We start from the raw sequence: 21142 nt of genomic DNA, 5'->3' as shown, positions 1-21142 counted from the left end.
ATGTTCTCCTGCTGCACAAGAGGGAGAGCTAGTGATGTCAGTGTGCTCCAGCTGGGGAGGACTCCCGAGAGAAAGCGGTCCGGGGTACAGTATCCCCTGTACCATCCTTCTTAATCTGGCTATTGTTGGTGTACAGTATATAGGGACACTTTGAAGGTACCTAAAAAAGAGAAATACACTTTGCCCAACACAGAATGTTCTATGACCCCTGTAAATGCCTTTGTCTTTGTCATTACCTGTTATGTGTCATGTAACATTGTATGGCAGCAGCAGGCAGAAGTCCAGTAATTAATGAAAAAAGCGCCTTTATTGAACAAATTCATTATTGATTACCCTGTACTGTTGAACATGATGCTTTCTATTATGAGTTTACAGTTAATCATTTAAAAGATGTCAACCTGCCGTAACAGTCAGTGGGTTTGAACAGATCGGCAATAACCCAACTGTAAAGGATCATGGGAAAAAGGAGATATAAAGAAGTACGGGGCTCCTCCTGAACCTTTAGATTTCCTGCAGGAAGACAAGCGCGAGGCACTAGATATATTAATTAGCAGAGAATGCCATATAATGATTACCATAGAACCCTGGCACTTGGGTATCTTCATAAACAGAGCACAAATAAGACTAGCCATCAAACTATTCATTACGAGAAGAGACATAGAAGGAACATCATTAATATAGTGTCCAGCACCAGCACAGGAGGGATGGTGACTGAGAAGACAGCCCGGTAATTGAATCAATCAGTCATTTGCTTTCTGATGCTGGGACTGGGCTTTAGGTCAGCAAGTGGTGGAAAGCTGTGGCAAATACACTAATTACTACTCTACGGGAAGACAAAAAAGCTGTTAACTCAAAGTGTAACTCTTTCTTCACTGGAGTCAATGGGAGCATTCTCCGTCATTTGAAAAACTCAATGAGCCTTCTCATTATGGGGATAGGTATCAAATCTGGGAGAGAGATGTGAGTACCAACCAGCGGCGGAACCTGCTCCCGGGCTCCAGCGCCGACCGAAGTGTGTGGGGAGAGCTGGCCAGCGCATATGAACATACATGGGAAGTTGTATGTAACATATGTGCTGGCTTCCTTACCCGGGGATCAGCAGCCGCTGTACACACTGCTCAGCCTGTCTATCATCAATAAGCCCGCCCTCAGACTCCTGTGAAACAAGCCAATAGGAGTCTGGGGCGGGCTTATTGATGATAGGCTGAGCAGTGTGTGCCCGTCTTCCATGTGTATGGCGGCTGCCAATCCCTGAGTAAGCTCCTAAATGTCAACTTTTATTAACACAGCCTGTAGCATGGCAGTTAGGAGCTGATTGGCTGATACTTTGGGGTCTATTTACTAAGCCTTGAATGGAGATAAAGTCGCTCCTAACTGCCATGTCACAGGCTGTGTTTGAAAAATGACAGGAGCCGGTTGGCTGGTACTTTATCTCCAGCGACTTTACCTCCATCCAAGGCTTAGTAAATAGACCCCTTTATCTCTTTCTACTTTAGCTCTCTCCAAGTGTTGATACATATCCCCCTATGTGAGATTCCTGAGTGCCCATTGACTAGCACAATGCAGGAAATAAAAATTGGGAGCTTAGGTTTAATGGAGACAGTGTAGGGCAGTGGTTCCCAAACTGGGCGCCTTGGAGCACTTGCAGGGAGGACTTGGGTTGGTGGTCCAGGACCAAGTCAAATTATTTATGGTCAATGTAATAGGCAAAACCAGTGCTGATGGCTTCCAGTCACAAAATATGTGGACAAACAGAAGTGAATCCTGTCCCTCATCGCACAACTGACCCTAATAGGCCCTACACACTAAGTGATAACACTGAAAGATATGAACGAGGAATCGTTCATATCTTTCAGTGTGTATGCACCAACAATGAACGATGCGCAACCCCGCGCTTGTTCATCGTTGGTGCCGGCTCGTTTATACATGCATGCCAATATGGACAGTCACGTCCATATTTGCATACAGGGCTATTGGGCCGGGTGATGGGGGGAGTGAAAAAACAAAAAACTTCACTCCCCCCGTCACCCCCAGCCCACCCCCCCCTCCCCCACCGGTGGGGTATTGGCCGTCGGGTACCTTGGCGGAAAATGCCCAGTGTGTAGGATCCATAAGAATGACACATAAACACAATTTACTTAATTTAATATTTTATAAGTCACTTTTCGCCTAGGGGTGTGGTGAAAAAACTCAGATACTCTAGGAGCCGTGATTCAAAATTATTTTGGGAACCACTAATGTAGGGTGTTTTTTTTTGTCAAAAATAAGGTCCATAGTAAGAGACGCAATGCTCCAGTTACAATCATCAAATGTTTATTAAGAAACTAAAGCTTGAAGGCTGCCTAGCTAAATCAAGGTAACACCCTCCTTGGTATACCCTATATTATTCATTTTTTATTATTATTATTATTATTATTACATTTTATTTATAAGGCGTGTTTTGCAGCGCCGTACATAGGACAGTACAGGGAGATAAAACTTTGCATTACAGTAAATAAATAAAAAAAATAGAGTACAGGTAACAAAGAGCACCACAATTCTCAAAACATAATACAGCTTAGATGTAAGTAGCAAGGGAGTAATCATTGTACTACTTGGGGCTGGCGGACATAGATAGAAAGGAACCTTTACCAGCAGGAGAAAAAGCGGGTAAAGATGGTCGCTGAGTAGGAGAGAGCTGTGAGTGAAATGTGTCGAGAAGAGGGCTTTGACAACAAGAGGAAAGAGGGCCCTGCTCTGAGGAGCTAACAATCTAGTGGGGAGGGGCGACAGACAGATGACATGAGGTGCAAGCAAGCGGGAGGAAGCCTGATGGCAGTATGTAAGCAAAGCAGAGATGTTCAAGGCATAGGGCAGGGGGATGGAGGAGCAGCCTAAGGACTAGGTTATGCATCGGAGGGGTACGCTTTGATAAATAGGTGGGTTTTCAGTGGCCGTTTGAAGCTTTGCAAGGTCGGGGAGAGTCTCTTGGAGTGGGGGAGTGCGTTCCACTGAAGGGGTGCAGCACGGGCAAATCTTGAACACAAGCATGGGAAGCAGTGACCAGGGCGGTGGAGAGGTGACGGTCATTGGCCGACTGTAGTGGGCGGCAGGGAGTATGAAGGGAGAGGAGGTTGGAGATGTAGGGAACAGTGGAATTAGAGATGGCCTTGTATGTGAGGAGTTTAAAGAGGATTCTGTAGGGGAATGGGAGCCAGTGTAGATTTTGTTGAAGGGGAGTGGCAGAAGTGGAGCGGCGGGAGAGGAAGATAAGCCTAGCTGCGGAGTTGAGGACAGATTGGAGGGGAGCGAGGTGGGAGCAAGTGAGGCCAGTGAGGAGAACATTGCAGTAGTCGAGTCGTGAGATTAGCAGTGAATGAATGATAAGTTTAGTTGCACTCTGGGAGAGAAATGGCCTGATGCGAGCAATGTTGCGTAGCTGGAACCGACAAGTAAATGTAGCATTTGGTATCAGACAAATCCCACCGACCAAAGGAGCAAATACTAGTGTATATGCGGCCATTAGACCCAATGGGTTTACACTGGAAAAGAGGTGGCTGAGAGGGGACATTATGAATGTTTACAAAACAAATACATAGAAGGACAATACAAGAATCTATCAGGTGATTTGTTTATCAAAAAATCGTTACACAGAACACGAGGACACCCTCTGAGATTAGAAGAGAGAAAATTTCATACACAACGAAGGAAAGGGTTCTTCACAGTAAGGACAGTAAGGATTTGGAATTCTCTGCCAGAGAAGTTAGTAATGGTGGACTCTGTCAATATGTTTAAAAATGGATTAGATAAATTCCTAGCTGATAGAAATATCCATGGTTACAGCGTTTAAAGGAGGGAAATTGTAGAGCATGAACTATAGCTGTTATAATATAGGTTGAACTCGATGGACATTTTTGTCTTTTTTCAACCTCATTAACTTTGTTACTATGTTTCTTTCCAGTTCTCCATCTACATGCTTTTCCTCACATTAAAAACTGTCATAAAAGCATGTGCTGTGCCCCAAGTGGACACAGTCCACAAAATTCTTGTGTAACTTTTCCAAATTTGGAAAAAGTGCCAAACAGGCTATGCCCGTGCCCATCAACTCTTCCCCTGGCTTCAGTTATGAAAAATAACACTATGGGGCACATATATGTCAATATGCATTTTTAATGTGGTTGCAATGGGATAATTATTACTTAACCACTTGCCTGGCATGGTGGCATCAGATGCGACCGTGCCTGCAAATGCTTTATCTGACCTGGTCGCACAGGATGTGACCAGTCAGATAGACAATGTTTGCAGCGGCAGGGAAGGGAAATTCCCTCCGCTGCTGCTGTCAGAGGGACCGGAAGTTCCCCCTGCCTCCCCGCACTCTCCCCTACTGATTGCCGTGCTGCTGATCGTCAGCATGGCAGGATCTCCCACTTCCAGCGGCTGCAGACAATAGCAGCCGCTGGTAAGTGTAAACCCAGCCTCCCCCGTCACCTGGCAGCTGTCCAGTGTGTAGAAACTAAAGTTGCGATGTTACCAATGTTTCGATGGTCGCGATTTTCCCGATCGATGTTCTGATGTTTGGGGGGGGGGGGGATATACATATACAAAAAAATTTTTTTTTTTTATACAAATTCTGTTTTATTAATAAAGAAACAACAGTGTACAGCTCAAGCGCATATCAGACAACACTAAATTGTAGCAATAAGAACTGACTTTTCAATAGTTGTCCAACAATACAGAAAATGAATAGACTGTATATTGGGGGTCATTCCGAGTTGATCGTAGCAGTGCTAAATTTAGCACAGCTACGATCATTCACACTGACATGCGGGGGGACGCCCAGCACAGGGCTAGTCCGCGCCGCATGTCAGTTCCGCCCCCTTTGCACTTCAAGAGTAGCTCCCGACCAACGCAGCTTTAGCGTGCTGGCCGGGAGCTACTCGTCGCTCCCCGGCCTGAAGCGGCTGTGGGTGACATCACGCAGCCGCCTCGGCCCGGCCCCCCAACACCTGCATTGGCCAGACCGCTCCCCCTAAACGACGGCTTAACACCGCCGTCTAGACCCCTCCCGCCCAGCGGCCACCTCTGCCTCAGAGGCGATCGCTAGGCAACGACGGCTGCCATGAGCCGGCGCACTGCGGCGCCGGCACATGCCCAGTTCCAACCCGATCGCTGCGCTGCGACAAACTGCAGCGAGCGATCGGGTCGGAATGACCCCCATTGTCTTTAGTTCTTTTTTTTTTTTTTACTAAAATTATTTTGGATAGGGTTAACTTTATGTTCTTCACCTAATTCACTCATAAGAAACCCTCAACAATTTCTGAGCGGTTTTTGGCGAAAAAAACGCCAATTAAGTGGTTAATTCACATAGCTAAAGTGAATATTTTCTCTTCAATTTATCAAATTTCTCTTGGAAGGACACGTGCTCCAGTAAGAGACCCCAGTTTCCCCCAGAGCAGAGTTAGAAGAAATTAATAACTTACATTATAATTTCACTTCCGTATCCGTAGTAGGGCAGGACTAGCTACTAATGCATCTGCTGAATTATGTATAAAAATATATATTATAGAGAGAGTGTATGGCGTATCACTGTAAGAAACAACCCTCTTTTACTGGGTAACAAATTGTAATGTAAACATGTCTTTTGTAAACTAATTGCTGGGAGATTATAGACGATAACTGTAGTATAGTATTTAACCTCTGACCCTACTTCCCACGTAATGGTGGATCTGTATTACAATGACTAGATGGTTGTAGACATTCAGCTTTACAGATGTTCAGCAATTAGTTCCGCTTGGACAAACCTACAATATGAACTGTGCCACAGGCTGTTACAGCAGGACATGTTGTGCTGTATGTGCACTACTAGTGCTACCTGCTTGTATTATTAACCCCCTACGGTGATGTGCAAAATGGTGCAATCAACTCATAAACAGATAACATATCACTCTGTACTAATTACATTAGTTTCTTTCCTCACCTGTCCTTTATTTCTCAGGTTATTGTGAAATCTGAATGTATTAAAGGCTCCCTGTTACCACTGAGCAGTGGCACCTAGAGGGGGAGGAGCGGGTACAAATTACCGGGGCCCGGGCTGCTGGGAGGGGCCTGGTGGGGACCCGGGTCCGCTAACCCCCTCCAGTTTACCTGTGCTGTGGCCATTGGCAGCGGCCCCATCTTCCCGGTGATCTCTTCGGGAAGATGGCACCACACATAGAAAGCAAATGCTTTGCTCTTTAGTGGTCAGTGTCATCTTCCCAAATATTACTAGGAAGATGGCCCTGACTGGGGAGGAGGGACCAGCTTCCTGTTTAAGTACGGTAGGAAGTGGGTGACCTCTCCTGCGCACCCCCCACCCCCCATGTTAAAATTGTAAAGCAACAAAATCAGGACGACACTTGCAGCATGAGTGTGATGCAGGTCTTTACTCAGCATGAGCCAGACACACAGTGGAAGTAACAGGAGACAAACAGGAAGTGAGTCACCACGGCATGACATCATCTCCCATGATGCACAGCATGCATTTACATCCCCCCTTTCAAACTGGAAGGACGCAGAACATAGCGGAAACAAATGCAACAATGTGATAATGTTGGGCGTGAACAAAAGAAAAGACATTATACAATAAAGTCTTGGAACTTTGGGTTGGGTTTGGACACACGGCCCGATCTGGTAATGGTATACTGGGAACCTATAAGCATGTCCACTGTGACACCAGAGGGCTCTATTACTTCAGAAGTGGTCCCTGAGGAAGGACTCTCCATGCAATGCGAATCATCACTGACATTGGTTGCAGCTGTGGTAGAAACTGATGAGTCAGGCTGTGTAGAGCTTTCCTCAGGTACACTTAACTGATGGCCGCGGTTGCGTTCATAGAGGGCAATATCAGACTGTACCACGTAGCTATTTCTTCAGGTACACTTAACTGATGGCCGCGGTTGCGTTCATAGAGGGCAATATCAGACTGTACCACGTAGCTATTTGGATGACCTGCAGGATGCTGAACCACTGCCATTCTGTCAAATCCTTGCTCGGTTTGCATGCGGACAGTCTGGCCTGGAGACGGTGGGGGCAGGCGATATGCTGATCTGTCATAAGAAGCTTTGGCAGCTATTCTACACTTGCTGATGTTCTCCTGTACCTGTGACTCTACTCTGGGTTGCAGAAGCTGCTTTGCCATTGGGATTCCTGTGCGGGTGCGCTGTGCTAATAGGCACTGTGCAGGGGATGGAAGTCCATCTTGGGGCGTGTTTCTCAAGTTTAACAGTCCCAAGTATATGTCCGATCCATCTCGTGCACACTTCTCCATTAGGTGCTTTGCAGAGTGGACTGCACGCTCTGCCAATCCATTTGACTGTGGGTAGTGTGGACTACTAGTGATATGCTGGAAGTCCCATGTATTCACAAAGTCCTTGAATGCTCTACTCTTGAACTGCATGGCATTATCAGTGATCAGCTGCTGTGGGGTGCCATGTGCTGCAAAGTGTCTCTTCAGCTTTGCAATGACCATTTGACTTGTGGTGCTGGGCAAATAGTTTATCTCGAGCCATCCTGAATAGGAGTCAACTAGTACCAGGTACTCCTTCCCCCTCCATTCGAATAGATCAGCCGCAAAAATGGACCACGGAAGATCAGGAATGTCATGGAGCAGCATGGGTTCCCGTGGCAGGTGTGGACGCAAGGCATTGCAGGGTGCACAAAACGTGACGCACGGTCAATGTCACCGTACATGGAGGGCCAGAACGTGATTTCACGGGCCCTACGCTTGGTAGCCTCCAGGCCTTCATGGCCCTGGTGCATCTGCTGGGTGTAGAACTTCTGAAGGGCAGCCGGAATCACAAAACGATGACCCCGCAGGATGACACCATCAGACATGGTGAGCTCATCTCTCATACAGTAGAAGGAGCGAAGGCAATGCAGCAGTTCCTTGGAAGAGGATGGCCAGCCTTTGAGAATTACAGCGGAGAGACGCTGGCAAAGATCATCCGCAAGTGTAGCAGCACGCAGCTCTTCCAGCCGCTTGATAGGGAGCACTTCCACAACCATGACCTCATAGTCATCCTCAGCAGCGTTCATGTCAGTAGTCGAAAGGAAGGCTCGAGACAGAGCATCAGCAATGTACATTTCTTTGCCTTGCTTATATATGACATCCAGGTTGTACCGCTGCAGCTTGAGCATCATGCCCTGAATACGGGAAGAAGCAGAGTGGATGGGCTTCTTCAGTATGGTGATGAGAGGCTGATGGTCGGTTTCCACCGTGACAGGACGGCCATAGATGGAAGTCATGGAAACGGTTGCAGGCGAATACCAGTGCCAACAGCTCTTTCTCAATTTGTGCATACCTAGTTTCAGTGTCAGTGAGAGCCCTGGAAGCAAAAGCCACTGGTCTGCGGTGTTGGAGGCACACGGCCCCTAGACCACTCTGTGAAGTGTCGGCAGAGAGGACAACCGGATCATGCACGTTGAAGTTTTACAGGACCGGTGGATTTGTCAGCATGGTCTTCAATCGATCAACAGCAGCCGTGTGTGCGTCCAGCCAGCACCATTCTAAATCCTGGTGGAGTAGCTGACGCAAAGGTGCTGTGGTTTCACTGTATTGCGGAACAAATTTAGACAGGTAGTTGGTCATCCCCAGGAAGCGCTGCAGTGCCTGTTGGTCAGCCGGAAGCGGCATTTGTTGGATGGCAGTGTTTTATTCGGGTCCGGTTTGACGCCTTGACTAGTGAGCACGTGGCCCACGAACGCCGCCCGCAGGTCGTGTTCTTCCTTAGTGCGGCCCCACACCAGGATGTCATCGACGATGATTTCACAGGGATAGCCTGCAAACAGTTTCTCCATGCAACGCTGGAAGACCTCACTGCCCGAAGTGATTTTGTAGGGCATGCGAAGGAAGACATACCGCCCTATCGGGGTCATGAAAGCGGTGAGCAGGGATGAAACTTTGTCTAAAGGGATTTGCCTGAATCCGCATTTTGCATCCAGGGTACAGAAAACTGTGGCACCTGACATGTCAGCAATCACTTGCTCGATGGTGCGGAGAGGGTGATATGGACGCAGCAGTGCTTTGTTCAAGTGTACTGGATCAATACAAAGACGTACAGTCCCATCTTTTTTTTGATGCGGTCACCATGGCGGACACCCACTGTGTTGCTTCCTTTATGGGGGCAATGACACCCAATTGAGTCATTCTGTGGATCTCTTTAATGATTTTGTCTTTCATTGTGACAGGAACCCTCCGGGGGGCACAGACAGTAGGTACAATACAGTCATCCAGCCCCATATGGTACACAACAGGAAGCTTGCCAAGTGTACTGCAATCAAATAAATCCTGAAAGTCTTTTATCTCTGGGACGTCATCTGTATTGCGTGTACCTCAGGCCCCAATGTGAGAAGACCTAGCTTCATACTGTCAGGGAGGCCTAGCAGTGGTTTAACCTTTTGATCCACAATGTGGAATAGCAAATCAGCACGGGTAAACTTTAGCTTTGTGGTACCCAGTGTGGTGGTGATCTGGCCACCATAAGAAATTAATGAATATTATACACTCGCTGACGCGGGAGGACGTTAGCACAGACGGGAGAGTGCTGCTGCTAGCTGGGATGATGGAGCAGGCGCCCCCGATAGTTGTGAGCCTAGTAGTTATACCCCTAGTAGCTTTGCCCCCTGTAACAGTGCCCCCAGTAGCAGTGCCCCGAGTAGTTGTGACCCCTGTAGTTGTGCCCCCAGTCGCTGTGCCCCTTGTAGCTGTGCCCCCTGTAGCTGTGCCCCTTGTGGCTGTGACCCCTGTAGCTGTGCCCCTTGTAGCTGTGCCCCTTGTTGCAGTGCCCTGAGTAGTTGTGCCCCCAGTCACTGTGGCCCCTGTAGCTTTGCCCCCAGTAGTTGTGACCCCAGTAGGGGTGCCCCTTGTAGCTTTGCCCCCAATAGCTATGCCCCCTAGCTGTGCTCCGAGTAGTTGTGCCCCCTGTAGCTTTTCCCCCAGTAGCTGTGACCCCAGCCGCTGTGCCCCTTGTAGCTTTGCTCCCAATAGCTGTGCCCCCTAGCTGTGCCCCGAGTACTTGTGCCCCCAGTCGCTGTGCCCCCTGTAGCTTTGCCCCCAGTAGCTGTGACCCCTGTAATTGTGCCCCCAGTTGCTGTGCCCCTTGTAGTTGTGCCCCCCGGTTGCTGTGCCCCTTGTAGTTGTGCCCCCCAGTTGCTGTGCCCCTTGTAGTTGTGCCCCCCAGTTGCTGTGCCCCTTGTAGTTGTGCCCCTTTTGCTGTGCCCCTTATAGTTGTGCCCCTGTTGCTGTGCCCCTTGTTGTTGTGCCCCTTATAGTTGTGCCCCTGTTGCTGTGCCCCTTGTTGTTGTGCCCCTTGTAGTTGTGCCCCCCAGTGTCTGTGCCCCTGGTAGTTGTGCCCCTTTTAGTTGTGCCCCCCAGTTGCTGTGCCCCTTGTAGTTGTGCCCCCCAGTTGCTGTGCCCCTTTTGCTATGCCCCTTATAGTTGTGCCCCTGTTGCTGTGCCCCTTGTTGTTGTGCCCCCCAGTTGCTGTGCCCCTTATAGCTGTGCCCCTGTCGCTGTGCCCCTTGTTGTTGTGCCCCCCAGTTGCTGTGCCCCTTATAGTTGTGCCCCTGTTGCTGTGCCCCTTGTTGTTGTGCCCCCCAGTTGCTGTGCCCCTTATAGTTGTGCCCCTGTTGCTGTGCCCCTTGTTGTTGTGCTCCCCAGTTGCTGTGCTCCTGTTGCTCTTCCCTCAACACAAACACATAAAATAAAAAAAACACACACACATACTTACCGCTCCTGCAGCGCTGTCCTCCGTCTCCGTCCGCCGGCTCGTCTCTGCTGTACTATGGGAGAGACGTCATGACTCATGACGTCTCTCCCATAGTAGCGCCGCTCAGACACTAGGGGTCAATTATGACCTCTGGTGTCAGTCAGCGGCGCTGGCTGCAGCGGGCGCCCACACAGCCCACGGCGCCTGCTGCAGCCAGGAAGGTGGCTCGCAAGTGATTGGACAGCGGATCCAGCACTGGATCCGCTGGGTCAATCACATCTGGGGCACTGACAGGGGCGTGCATTCATCGGGGCTGAATGCACGCCCCTGTCATTGCGGCAACAGTATAGGTGCCGCTTCCCCATTAATTTTCAATGGGCTTTCACAGCCCATTGCTGCTCCCCGCCCCCTGCCCGCCCCCCGCTGCCTGGACTTTTAGTGTTAGCAGCGGGAGGCACCTCTCCCGCTGCCTCCCAGCTGTCCTTCACAAGCAGCCACAGGGGGGGAGCATTATTAAAATAATAAAAAAAGATATTTATAACAGACTGTGTTATAAATATCTTCTTTTTATTATTTTAATAATTATGACAGGGGAGGCACTGCCTCCCCTGACTGCACGTCCCTGTCTAGGAGTGGCACGCAGTGGCTGAATGTCGAAAGTGGCCCGCTAGTTTTCGGGCCACCGACAGCATCTCCTGCGCGCCTGTCATTTTTCAAAAATTTTGCACCACCAAATTAATTGTATGTGCAAAACATGAGACATGCTGGAATTTGCCCTGATGAAATGCACGCACAATATTGGTGGACTTATACGGCAGTACTCCTGAACTTATATGGCAGTACCCCTGGACTTATATGGCAGTACCCCTGGACTTATATGGCAGTACCCCTGGACTTATATGGCAGTACCCCTGAACTTATACGGCTGTACCACAGGACTTATATGGCAGTACCCCTGGACTTATACGGCTGCACCACTGGACTGGACTTATACGGCAGTACCCCTGGACTTATACGCCAGTACCACTGAACTTATACAGCAGTACCCCTGGATTTATACGGCAGTACCCCTGAATTTATATGGCTGCACCATTGGACTGGCCTTATTCGGCAGTACCACTGGACTTATACGGCAGTACCCCTGAACTTATACGGCTGCACCACTGGACTGGACTTATACGGCAGTACCCCTGAACTTATACGGCAGTACCACTGGACTTATACGGCAGTACCACTGGACCTATATGGCAGTACCCCTGAACTTATACGGCTGTACCACAGGACTTATACGGCAGTACCGGTGGACTTATACGGCATGCAGCAGTACCCCTGAACGTATACGGCTGCACCACTGGACTGGACTTATACGGCAGTACCCCTGGACTTATACGGCAGTACCCCTAGACTTATACGGCAGTACCCCTGAACTTATACGGCTACACCACTGGACTGGACTTATACGGCAGTACCCCTGGACTTATGGCAGAACCTCTGGCCTTATACGGCAGCACCACTGGACTTATGGCAGCAGAGGACACCACCATTGGACTTATGGCAGCACAGGACACCACCAGTGGACTGATGCAGCACAACACAGCACCACTCCACTGGACTTATACAGCAGCACCACTGGACTTACGCAGCACAGGACACCACCACTGGACTTATGGCAGCACAGGAAACCACCACTGGACTGATGCAGCACAAGACAACACTGGAATGACACATAAGAACAGATCGCCACCCCACGCGCCACACCACTTTCCCACACAGACACTGAGGAAACACGTCCTCTCGCTACACTCTCCAGAACTGGAGTGAAAATGGCGGTGACGTGCAGCTCCTTATATGGAATCCAAAACCTGCGAGAATCCAATAGCGGGATGATGACGTTCTGCCTCGTTCTGGTTTCCAAGTCTGGTGGGAAGTCCCGGCCGGGCTCGGATCCGGGCTCAGGACGTGATGTTCGGTAGGGTTCGGTTCTCAGGGAACCGAACCCGCTCATCCCTACTCCAAATGTGTGTTTTAATGAGCCCACATGGGATTCCATAAGTGTAGGCACCTCTCATCACCGTCTTCTCCTGATGGTGATGGCTTGTGTTTTGAAGTATATTTTAAACAATGTGCACGTTGTGTTTTGAATGTGACTCTGCCCTCAGCGTGCAACTAGTGTCGCCACCAAGGTCGTGTCACAATCGCTGCCCAAATGGCTCCCATTTACTACTTGGCAGGTTCCTTGGGAGTCACCCTACTACATAGAAAGGCACATGGCGTGCCCAGGTCACATCTTTCCTGTCGCACCGGAGGTGCACCCACACCCGAAAAGGTGGCGGGGCCTCGCGTGGAAGGGGCAGTGCCTCGCATGGAAGGTACGGGACCCCGTGTGGAAGGGGCAGGGCCTCGCTGCATGACCCTGGTATCGTCATTTTTGGGGCGTGTCCAGCACTCCCTGAGCAGTAAGGCAGCTTCCGGCTCACCTCCCTCGAGTGTTAGATGCCGTGCATGACATCTATTCAATGATCAACAGCTGCTTTGCAGAGCAGCAGTGATCACAGGCTCAACCTCTGGATAGCGGAACTGACCTACTGGAATTGGGACACTTGGGAGGTTTGCAAATGGCCCCAGGTTGCCCCTGCTTTTTGTGTAGACTGTTGGGATGCATCGTCTCTCACCACTAAACTGTAGCTGACTTATTCATTTCTATGAAAGTAACTCTCTGCCCACATTTAGGTGAGTTTCCCGGGTTCCTAGAAGAATAGACACCTTCCTGCATCCCACCACTTGTCCGCTTCTTCCCCCCACCATTGAGTCACCTGCAGCTGCGGAGGCGCTGGTTGCCACCATTCTCAACCCACAGGCCCCTCTTTAAATAAAGAAAAGGCTAGGCTAGGATATCTGGGCAGCCACTGTACCTCACAGAATCCTCCAGGCCCTGTTCCAGGACCTACTGTAGCTTGCTTGATGGATGATCTGTTGGGAAGAAAGAATGGGTGGCATATTTATCAGACATTGGAAAAGCATCATTCTGGCTTCTTGCTACCTATGAGATGACTTATCCCATCTCACTGCATATCTCAGGACCAGTGCTTAAAGTGGTCCTAGAGAGGTGGTGGAACTCACCCCCCTCCCCACGGCGCCAATGTAACAAAGGTATTGAGTGCGCCTGCGGCGCGCGCCGCAGTCAAGGGGCATGGTCTCATAAAAGGGACGTGTTACACAATAGGTTTAATGCCCACTGTAGTAGCACCCCATAATACACATAATGCCCACAGTAGTAGTGCCTCTTACACAAAGCCCACAGTGGTAGTGCCCCTTAAATAGTGGTAGTGCCCCTTAAATAGTGCCCATAGTAGTGGTGCCCCTTATGCAATGCCCGCAATAACAGTGCCCCTTATGTCCCCAGGAGTGATGCCCCTTATGAAGTGCCCCCTTTACAATGCCCTCATTAGTAGTGCCCCCAGTAGTAATGCCGTTAATGGTAATGCCCCTGTGTAATATTGCCCCCAGTAGTAATGTTGCCTGTAGTAATGCCCCCAGTCGTTTAGCCCCTGTAGTTATGCCCCCTTGTAGTTTAGCCCCCAGTAGTAATGCCTCCAAGTAGTAATGCCCCCAGTAGTTTAGCCCCTGTAGTTACGCCCCCAGTAGTAATGCCCCTGTAGTTATGCCCCCAGTAGTAATGCCCTCCTGTAGTTTGCCCCCAGTGGTTAGCCCCCTTGTAGTTTGCTCCCAGTAGCTTGCCCCCAGTAGTTTGCCCCCTGTAGTTTGCCCCCAGCAGATGCCCCCCAGTAGTTTGCACCCAGTAGTAATGTCCCCCAGTATTTTGCCCCAGTAGTAATGCCCCCAGTAGATGCCCCTCTGTAGTTTGCCCCACAGTAGTAATGCCCCCCCAGTAGTTTGCCCCAGTAGATGCCCCTCAGTAGTTTGCCCCCCAGTAGTAATGCCCTCCTGTAGTTTGCCCCCAGTAGCTTGCCCCCAGTAGTTTGCCCCCCAGTAGTTTGCCCCCAGTAGATGCCCCCAGTAGTAATGCCCCCAGTAGTTTGCCCCCAGTAGATGCCCCTCAGGCTTGCTGGGACTTGTGGTTCTGCTGCAAAAAAACAATATTCTTTTTTTGACACAAAAGGCTATCAGCCCCCCATCCGTCGCCCTTGGATGGGGGGGACAGCCTCGGGCTTCACTCCTGGCCCTTGGGTGGCTGGAGGGGGGACCCCTTGATTTAAGGGGTCCCCACTCCTCTAGGGTACCCCGGCCAGGGGTGACTAGTTGAGGATTTAATGCCAGGGCCGCAGGGACCTATATAAAAGTGTCTCCTGGCTATGGCATTATCTCTCCGACTAGTGGAGCCCGGTGCTGGTGTTAAAAATATGGGGGACCCCTACGTCCTTTGTCCCCCGTATTTTTTACACCAGGACCAGGCGCAGAGCCCGGTGCTGGTTGTTAAAATATGGGGGAACCCCTGTCAATTTCCCCCCGTATTTTTACAACCAGGACCGGCTCAAAGAGCCTGAGGCTGGTTATGCTTAGGAGGGGGGACCCCACACAATTTTTTTTCCTGATTTACACCATTTCACACCCCTTCACACTGATAAACATGCACGGATCTCTCCATTATTGTAGTCAGTAAAAAAATAGGATGTTGTAAAACGCTTGTAAAAATATTATTTTTAAAAATAGATTAAATAATACTTGTGGGTCATAAATAGACAAACCAAGTAGTCAATCCCTTCAAATAAAAATAGATATGCTATTAGCAATCAAAAAAGCACCAAAAAATACATGTTATTAAGAAAAATGATCAGCTCACGACAGAAAAATGAGGCGGAATGAAATTGACGAAATGACTGTCGAAAAGTACTCTTGTCGAATCGACATTCTTCAACTGAATATACTTTTGTCGAAAAGCCGCATTTTTACCATTGCAGACATGTCGAATTGCAAAAAGTCGAAAATGAAATGGCAGGTTTTTTGTCGAAAATTACTGTATTGAATTGTCGAATCCAATTCGACATGTTTTTTTTGTCGAAAATGCCCCGTTTTTCGACAATTTCATGAATTCGACTGCAATTGAATATACCCCTAAGCCTGTAGAGCAATTTAAACATGCTTGGGATAGGCATATGAATATCCTTACAAAGAATTAAGGTTCAAAAAGGGTTGAGATTGCCTAAAGGATAAAAAAAAAGGGGCAGACTAGATTGGCCAAGTGGTTCTTATCTGCCGTCAAATTCTATGTTTCTATATATATAATAATAATTTTATTTATATAGCGCTCTTTCTCCAACAGGACTCAAGGCGCTTTACAGATATCAAAAATAATGCACATGATACAGAGGATTTGAGTAATACAGCAATAGATAAGCCACACAGACATAAAAGAAAACCTTAAGCACACAGAAAGCATAATGCAGGATTGGTGGAGGCATTTTGGGTAATAACTTCCAAGGGTTGTGTATTCCACCCTCACAAGGTACCAAGTGCGGCAACCATCTTGGGCGTTCAGCGTAGGATTACCCAGGGTGGAATAGTCCAACCCTAGAAGAGATGACACAAAATGGGGGTGATTTCAGAGTCCTACAGTTTAGAGTAGGGTTCCAACAAAACCACAAGGTCCATGTATTTTTCATCCCATCCACAAGTGTACCATATGGGGCAGCCATGTTGGGCGCACTTTGAAGGTTACACTGTGGGAGGTGAGCCATACAAGGGCCAAGTTCATATATGGGAAAACTGACGCTTATGTAGTAGTATGATGTACCCAGTATGTAGGACGCAATGGCAGGGTATGCAATCAGTGGAGGTAAACATTACAGGGAAAAAACACGGTGGGGTGGAAGAGAGGAAGGAACAAAAACAAAAAAACAAAACACAACAATAGCAGGTAACTAGTGGCAGAAGTAGAATTGGGATAACATTATTTTGATAAGATCATAGTTCGGGTGGGTATGAGAATGTGGGGGGCATACTCAGAAGCAATGGAGATGTCCCTGGTGAGCCTGGTCCTGGTGCTCTGCCCCCCACAGTTCCCTATTCATCTTGAGGATTAGGCCCAGGGGCAGACTTGATGTTCTCAGCCAGAGGGATGGTAAGCCTGGTCCTGGAGTTCTCATGATAGAGGTGAGGTGAGGCCACATAATGATCCTGAGTTTTGTGGTTGTGATGCAGTCCTTCTGTTATCTTGTTAGTTTGTTTGCCTTCTGTTTTCCGAATATAACTTTGGGAAGAAAGTTGCAATAGTCTGCAGTATTTACCGAATATAACTTTAGCAAGAAAGTTGCAATAGTCTGCAGTATTTACCGAATATAACTTTAGCAAGAAAGTTGCAATAGTCTGCAGTATTTACTGAATATAACTATACAGTACATTCCAGTTCTCCCTCTTTTCGGGGGCACCGGGGGGCAGCCCTGTCTCCTATTCTCTGATTCATATTGTGCAACAGCCCTGATTTACCTGTTGGTAAAATATTAAAAATAGTTTTCTGCTTGGTGTTTAGCAAGTGGCGTGCACCTGGATAAACAAGGGGTCTAATTCCCCTCCCCCTCCCGCCCAGCGACCGCCTCTGCCTGTTAACAAGGCAGAAGCGATCGCTGGGCTGAAATGGCCATCGGCTGTCTGGCATGCGCCGGCGCACTGCGGCCCTGACGTATGCCCCGTTCAGACCTAATCGGCTGCTGTGCGAAAAATTGGGTCTGAATTAGGTCCAATGTTGCAATACTTACTGACTGCTTTTGGGCAAACAATGTTGCAATACTGGCTGCATGCAAAGCAGCCAGTAAGTATTGCAACGTTGTTTGCCCAGGTGCACAGTCACGTGCTCGTTTCTGTTACTCCCTGCCTCAGAATCAGGCCCACAGATACCAGCCATTTTTATTTTACACTTCAGTTTAAGGGCCTCATTTATCAACTAGCGATGAAACTTGTCGTGAATTATAAAACTTGTTGCATATGATAAATGGTGCAGCAGACAATCAGCTCCTAACTGTCATGTGTTTACAAAATGACAGGAGCTGATTGGCTGGAGCACCATTTATCATACGCAACAAGTTTTATCATTCACAACGAGTTTTATCACTCATTGATAAATGGGCCCCTGAATGTGAGTTCAGAGACAGACAAACCCTTCTTATCTAAATCTCTCTGCACATTTGATATCTTTCCCTCCATGCAATGTAACATGGTTATAACAGGGAGCACAGTCACTTGCACAGAATCAGGCCCCCTAGTACTTATTATCCATTCTGTGATCCAGCCTTTCTGTGAAATGTGCTTCTCTTCCCCTTCAGGGGCTCCCGCTGTGCGCAGTTGGGGCCCTACTTTTACCACGGCTCAATGTAGTAGTGTATAGAACGGATTTACTACCAATGGGGTACAATAATATCTACAGATGTGTCTATGGCATGCGCGTACCACGTTCCACGGTCACAGTCATGTCAACGCTATCTATCTATCTATCTATCTATCTATCTATCTATCTATCTATCTATCTATCTGTCTGTGTAGAGTATCTATAATTTTGAGCTCTAATGGCTATTTGCTACTTGACATGATTTTAGAAGTCTAGCAAGACTGATTGGGGGGAAGGATGGATGGTGTAATGGTTAGCATTACTGCCTCACAGCACTGAGGTCATGGGTTTGATTCCCACTACAGCCCTAACTGTGTGGAGTTTGTATATTCTCCCCGCGCTTGAGTGGCTTTCCTCTCTGTACTCCGATTTCCTACTACCCAAAAAATACTAGTAGGTGAATTGGCTACCAACACAAAATGACCCCTAGCGTATACGTGTGTGCGTGTACATGTGTTTAGGGCAGACTAGTACCGGCATGTAATGGCGTCCGAGGCATGGTTTTCCCTTGTAAGTGATTGCCCCTTTGAAAAACATCAGAGATCGGATCGCATATGGGTCAAGTGGTTCTCATCTGCTGTAAAGTTCTAACCATTACAGTATATCACTATATGTGCATGTTTTCAATTCTAAAGCTCTGGTTCAGATTGAAACATTAAATGCTGTCCTATGGACGCTCTGGAGACTCCCATGGAGGCTCCGTGCGGCTCCGCAGTAGCACCACTGGCTGCTGGGTGCTGTTCCAGGCACCCTGCAAGCCACAGCTACCATATGGCTGCGATGGTGCCAGGGGCGCTTTAAGAGAGGAGGAGGCCCGGGTGCAGCCTCCTCCGTTCGGGCCCCCTCCTCTCTGCCGGCAGCGCTGAGAGTCTGAGCACTACATCGCTCAGACTCTACTGCGCATGCGCAAATCTCCGTGAAAATGGCGCAGCGGCCATTTTCCCTGAGATTTCTCTACTGCGCATGCGCAGAACTCCGTGAAAATGGCCGTCGGGCCATTTTCACAGAGTTTTAATACCGCCGTGGACGTCGCCGCGGGACTCCAGAGGGGTGAGTATTTAGAAAATGGGTGCAGCGTGTGCGTTGGGGGCTCCCTCTGGACTCAGAGGCCCATGTGCACTGCACCCATTATAGAAAAGCCAGTGGATGGTGCGGCCCTGCGCCCTATGTGATGACAACATTCGCACACCCCTAATTATTGCCCTGTTTCTGGCAATGAACACACTCCTTCCCGAGCATTATCCAGCCTGATTGGTCGTGCATACACCACTACATAGAACAAGGGGCGTAGAATTGCCCAGTACATATTTGTTTCACCATACGGTTGGTCATGTTTCAAGTATAGTGAGCAGCCCCTGGTAGGAGTTTCCTTGCCTTCTTTCCAGTAAGGTCCTGGAGACTACTATACTTCCCGAGCTCCCGAGACAATCGACCAACCTCGCTGACCCGCCCACTTCCCTAGCGCAGTAGGCCATCCGTGGCACAATTTGTGGGGAGTCGCGTCACTGCTGGAAATCTCGAAGTTGAGGAGTGTGGGATGGGGCCACGAGGATACAGATCACGTCTGTCTGCCCCCCACGCACCTCCCACCAGCTGTTGCCCTATGGTATCTCCCATAGGGCTTTCACAGAATGACGGCAGGTTTGAGTAGTAGTGGGGTAAATCTGATATGTCACGACTGGATCTGAAAATCATTCGAACATGGAAGTTTTGCCCATGGAAACAAACACAAGGACAAGTACTGCCTGAAAATACCTTCAATAACATACAGTATTTATTTCCCATGAAATAGGATGTAGGAAACTAATATTAAAAAGTGGTTTAATTACCTCATACTGCAATGTACTTTTATTTTATTTTTAAGTGTAACAAAAACATGTCATTTCTATTCATTCTTTTGTTTTCTAATAAGCTTTTTGAATTATTCTTTAACACTAATTTAGCTTATTTTTCTTTGACATAATTAGCATAATGAAGAGGTAAATGTGTACATTACGCATTGTATGTACAGAATATGTGTATACACGGGTGTAATATATTTGGTTTGTATGAATAATGTAGACATGACATCTGTGAATGTCACTCAAAGAGACATTGGGGGTAATTCAGATCTGATCGCAGCAGCAAATTTCTTAGCAGTTGGGCAAAACCATGTGCACTGCAGGGGAGGCAGATTTAACATGTGCAGAGAGAGTTAGATTTGGGTGGGTTATATTGTTTCTGTGCAGGGTAAATACTAGCTGCTTAATTTTTACACTGCGAATTAGATTGCAGATTGAACTCACCACACCCAAATCTAACTCTCTCTGCACATGTTACATCTGCCTCCCCTGCAGTGCACATGGTTTTGCCCAACTGCTAACAAATTTGCTGCTGCGATCACATCTCAATTAGGGGCCTAATTCAGACCTGATCGCTGCTGTGCGTTTTTCGCTCAGCGGGCGATCAGGTCTGAACTGCGCATGCGCCCGCGGGAGGGTCGGGCCGGCGGCGTTTGGCTGCCGTTTTGGGGGAGCGGTCCAGGCAATGCAGGCGTGCCTGGACCATGCGGGGGGGTGGGCGGCGGCAGCTGCGTGATGTCACACACATCACGCAGCTGCCGCGGCAGAGCTAGACATGCGGAGCGGAATTGCCCTTTGCTGGGCGTCCCCCAGCATGTCTGTGAAACTGATCGTAAATGTGCTAAATTTAGCACACCTACGATCAGGTCTGAATTAGGCCCATGTCCCCTTGTGTAATAGGTCGTTTGTTCCTCAGAAAACAATAATATAAATAATTATAACTATTACCAGGGGCTGTGTCTCCTACATAACTGACCTGTGCCACCTGGTCACTTGATATTTTTGTTTGCTGTAAAAGCACATACAGTATATAATTTCAAAATGGCCGTGCAACATGAGCCATGAGCCATAAGCATTAGGACCGTGTATCAATACCAGCCACAAAATCAGAAAGTCTATAAAATAATACTGGGGTCTATTCATAAAGCAGTGAAAAGTGTGGAGAAGTGAACCAGTGGAGAAGTTGCCCATGGCGACCAATCAGAATTGAGGTAACATTTATCATTTGCATACTATGA

The 21142-nt window shown here is 48.4% G+C and overlaps 1 protein-coding gene across 3 annotated transcripts in view; it reads left to right on the top strand.

Annotated features, from left to right (window-relative positions):
* Positions 1 to 21142, top strand: part of ERBB4 (erb-b2 receptor tyrosine kinase 4) — a 1260323-nt gene that overhangs the window by 1226094 nt on the left and 13087 nt on the right. The gene's annotated exons all lie outside the window — the stretch shown is intronic.

The sequence above is a fragment of the Pseudophryne corroboree genome, chromosome 7 (assembly GCF_028390025.1).
Source record: "Pseudophryne corroboree isolate aPseCor3 chromosome 7, aPseCor3.hap2, whole genome shotgun sequence".
Taxonomy (NCBI): domain Eukaryota; kingdom Metazoa; phylum Chordata; class Amphibia; order Anura; family Myobatrachidae; genus Pseudophryne; species Pseudophryne corroboree.
This window is presented reverse-complemented; position numbering and strand designations above follow the sequence as displayed.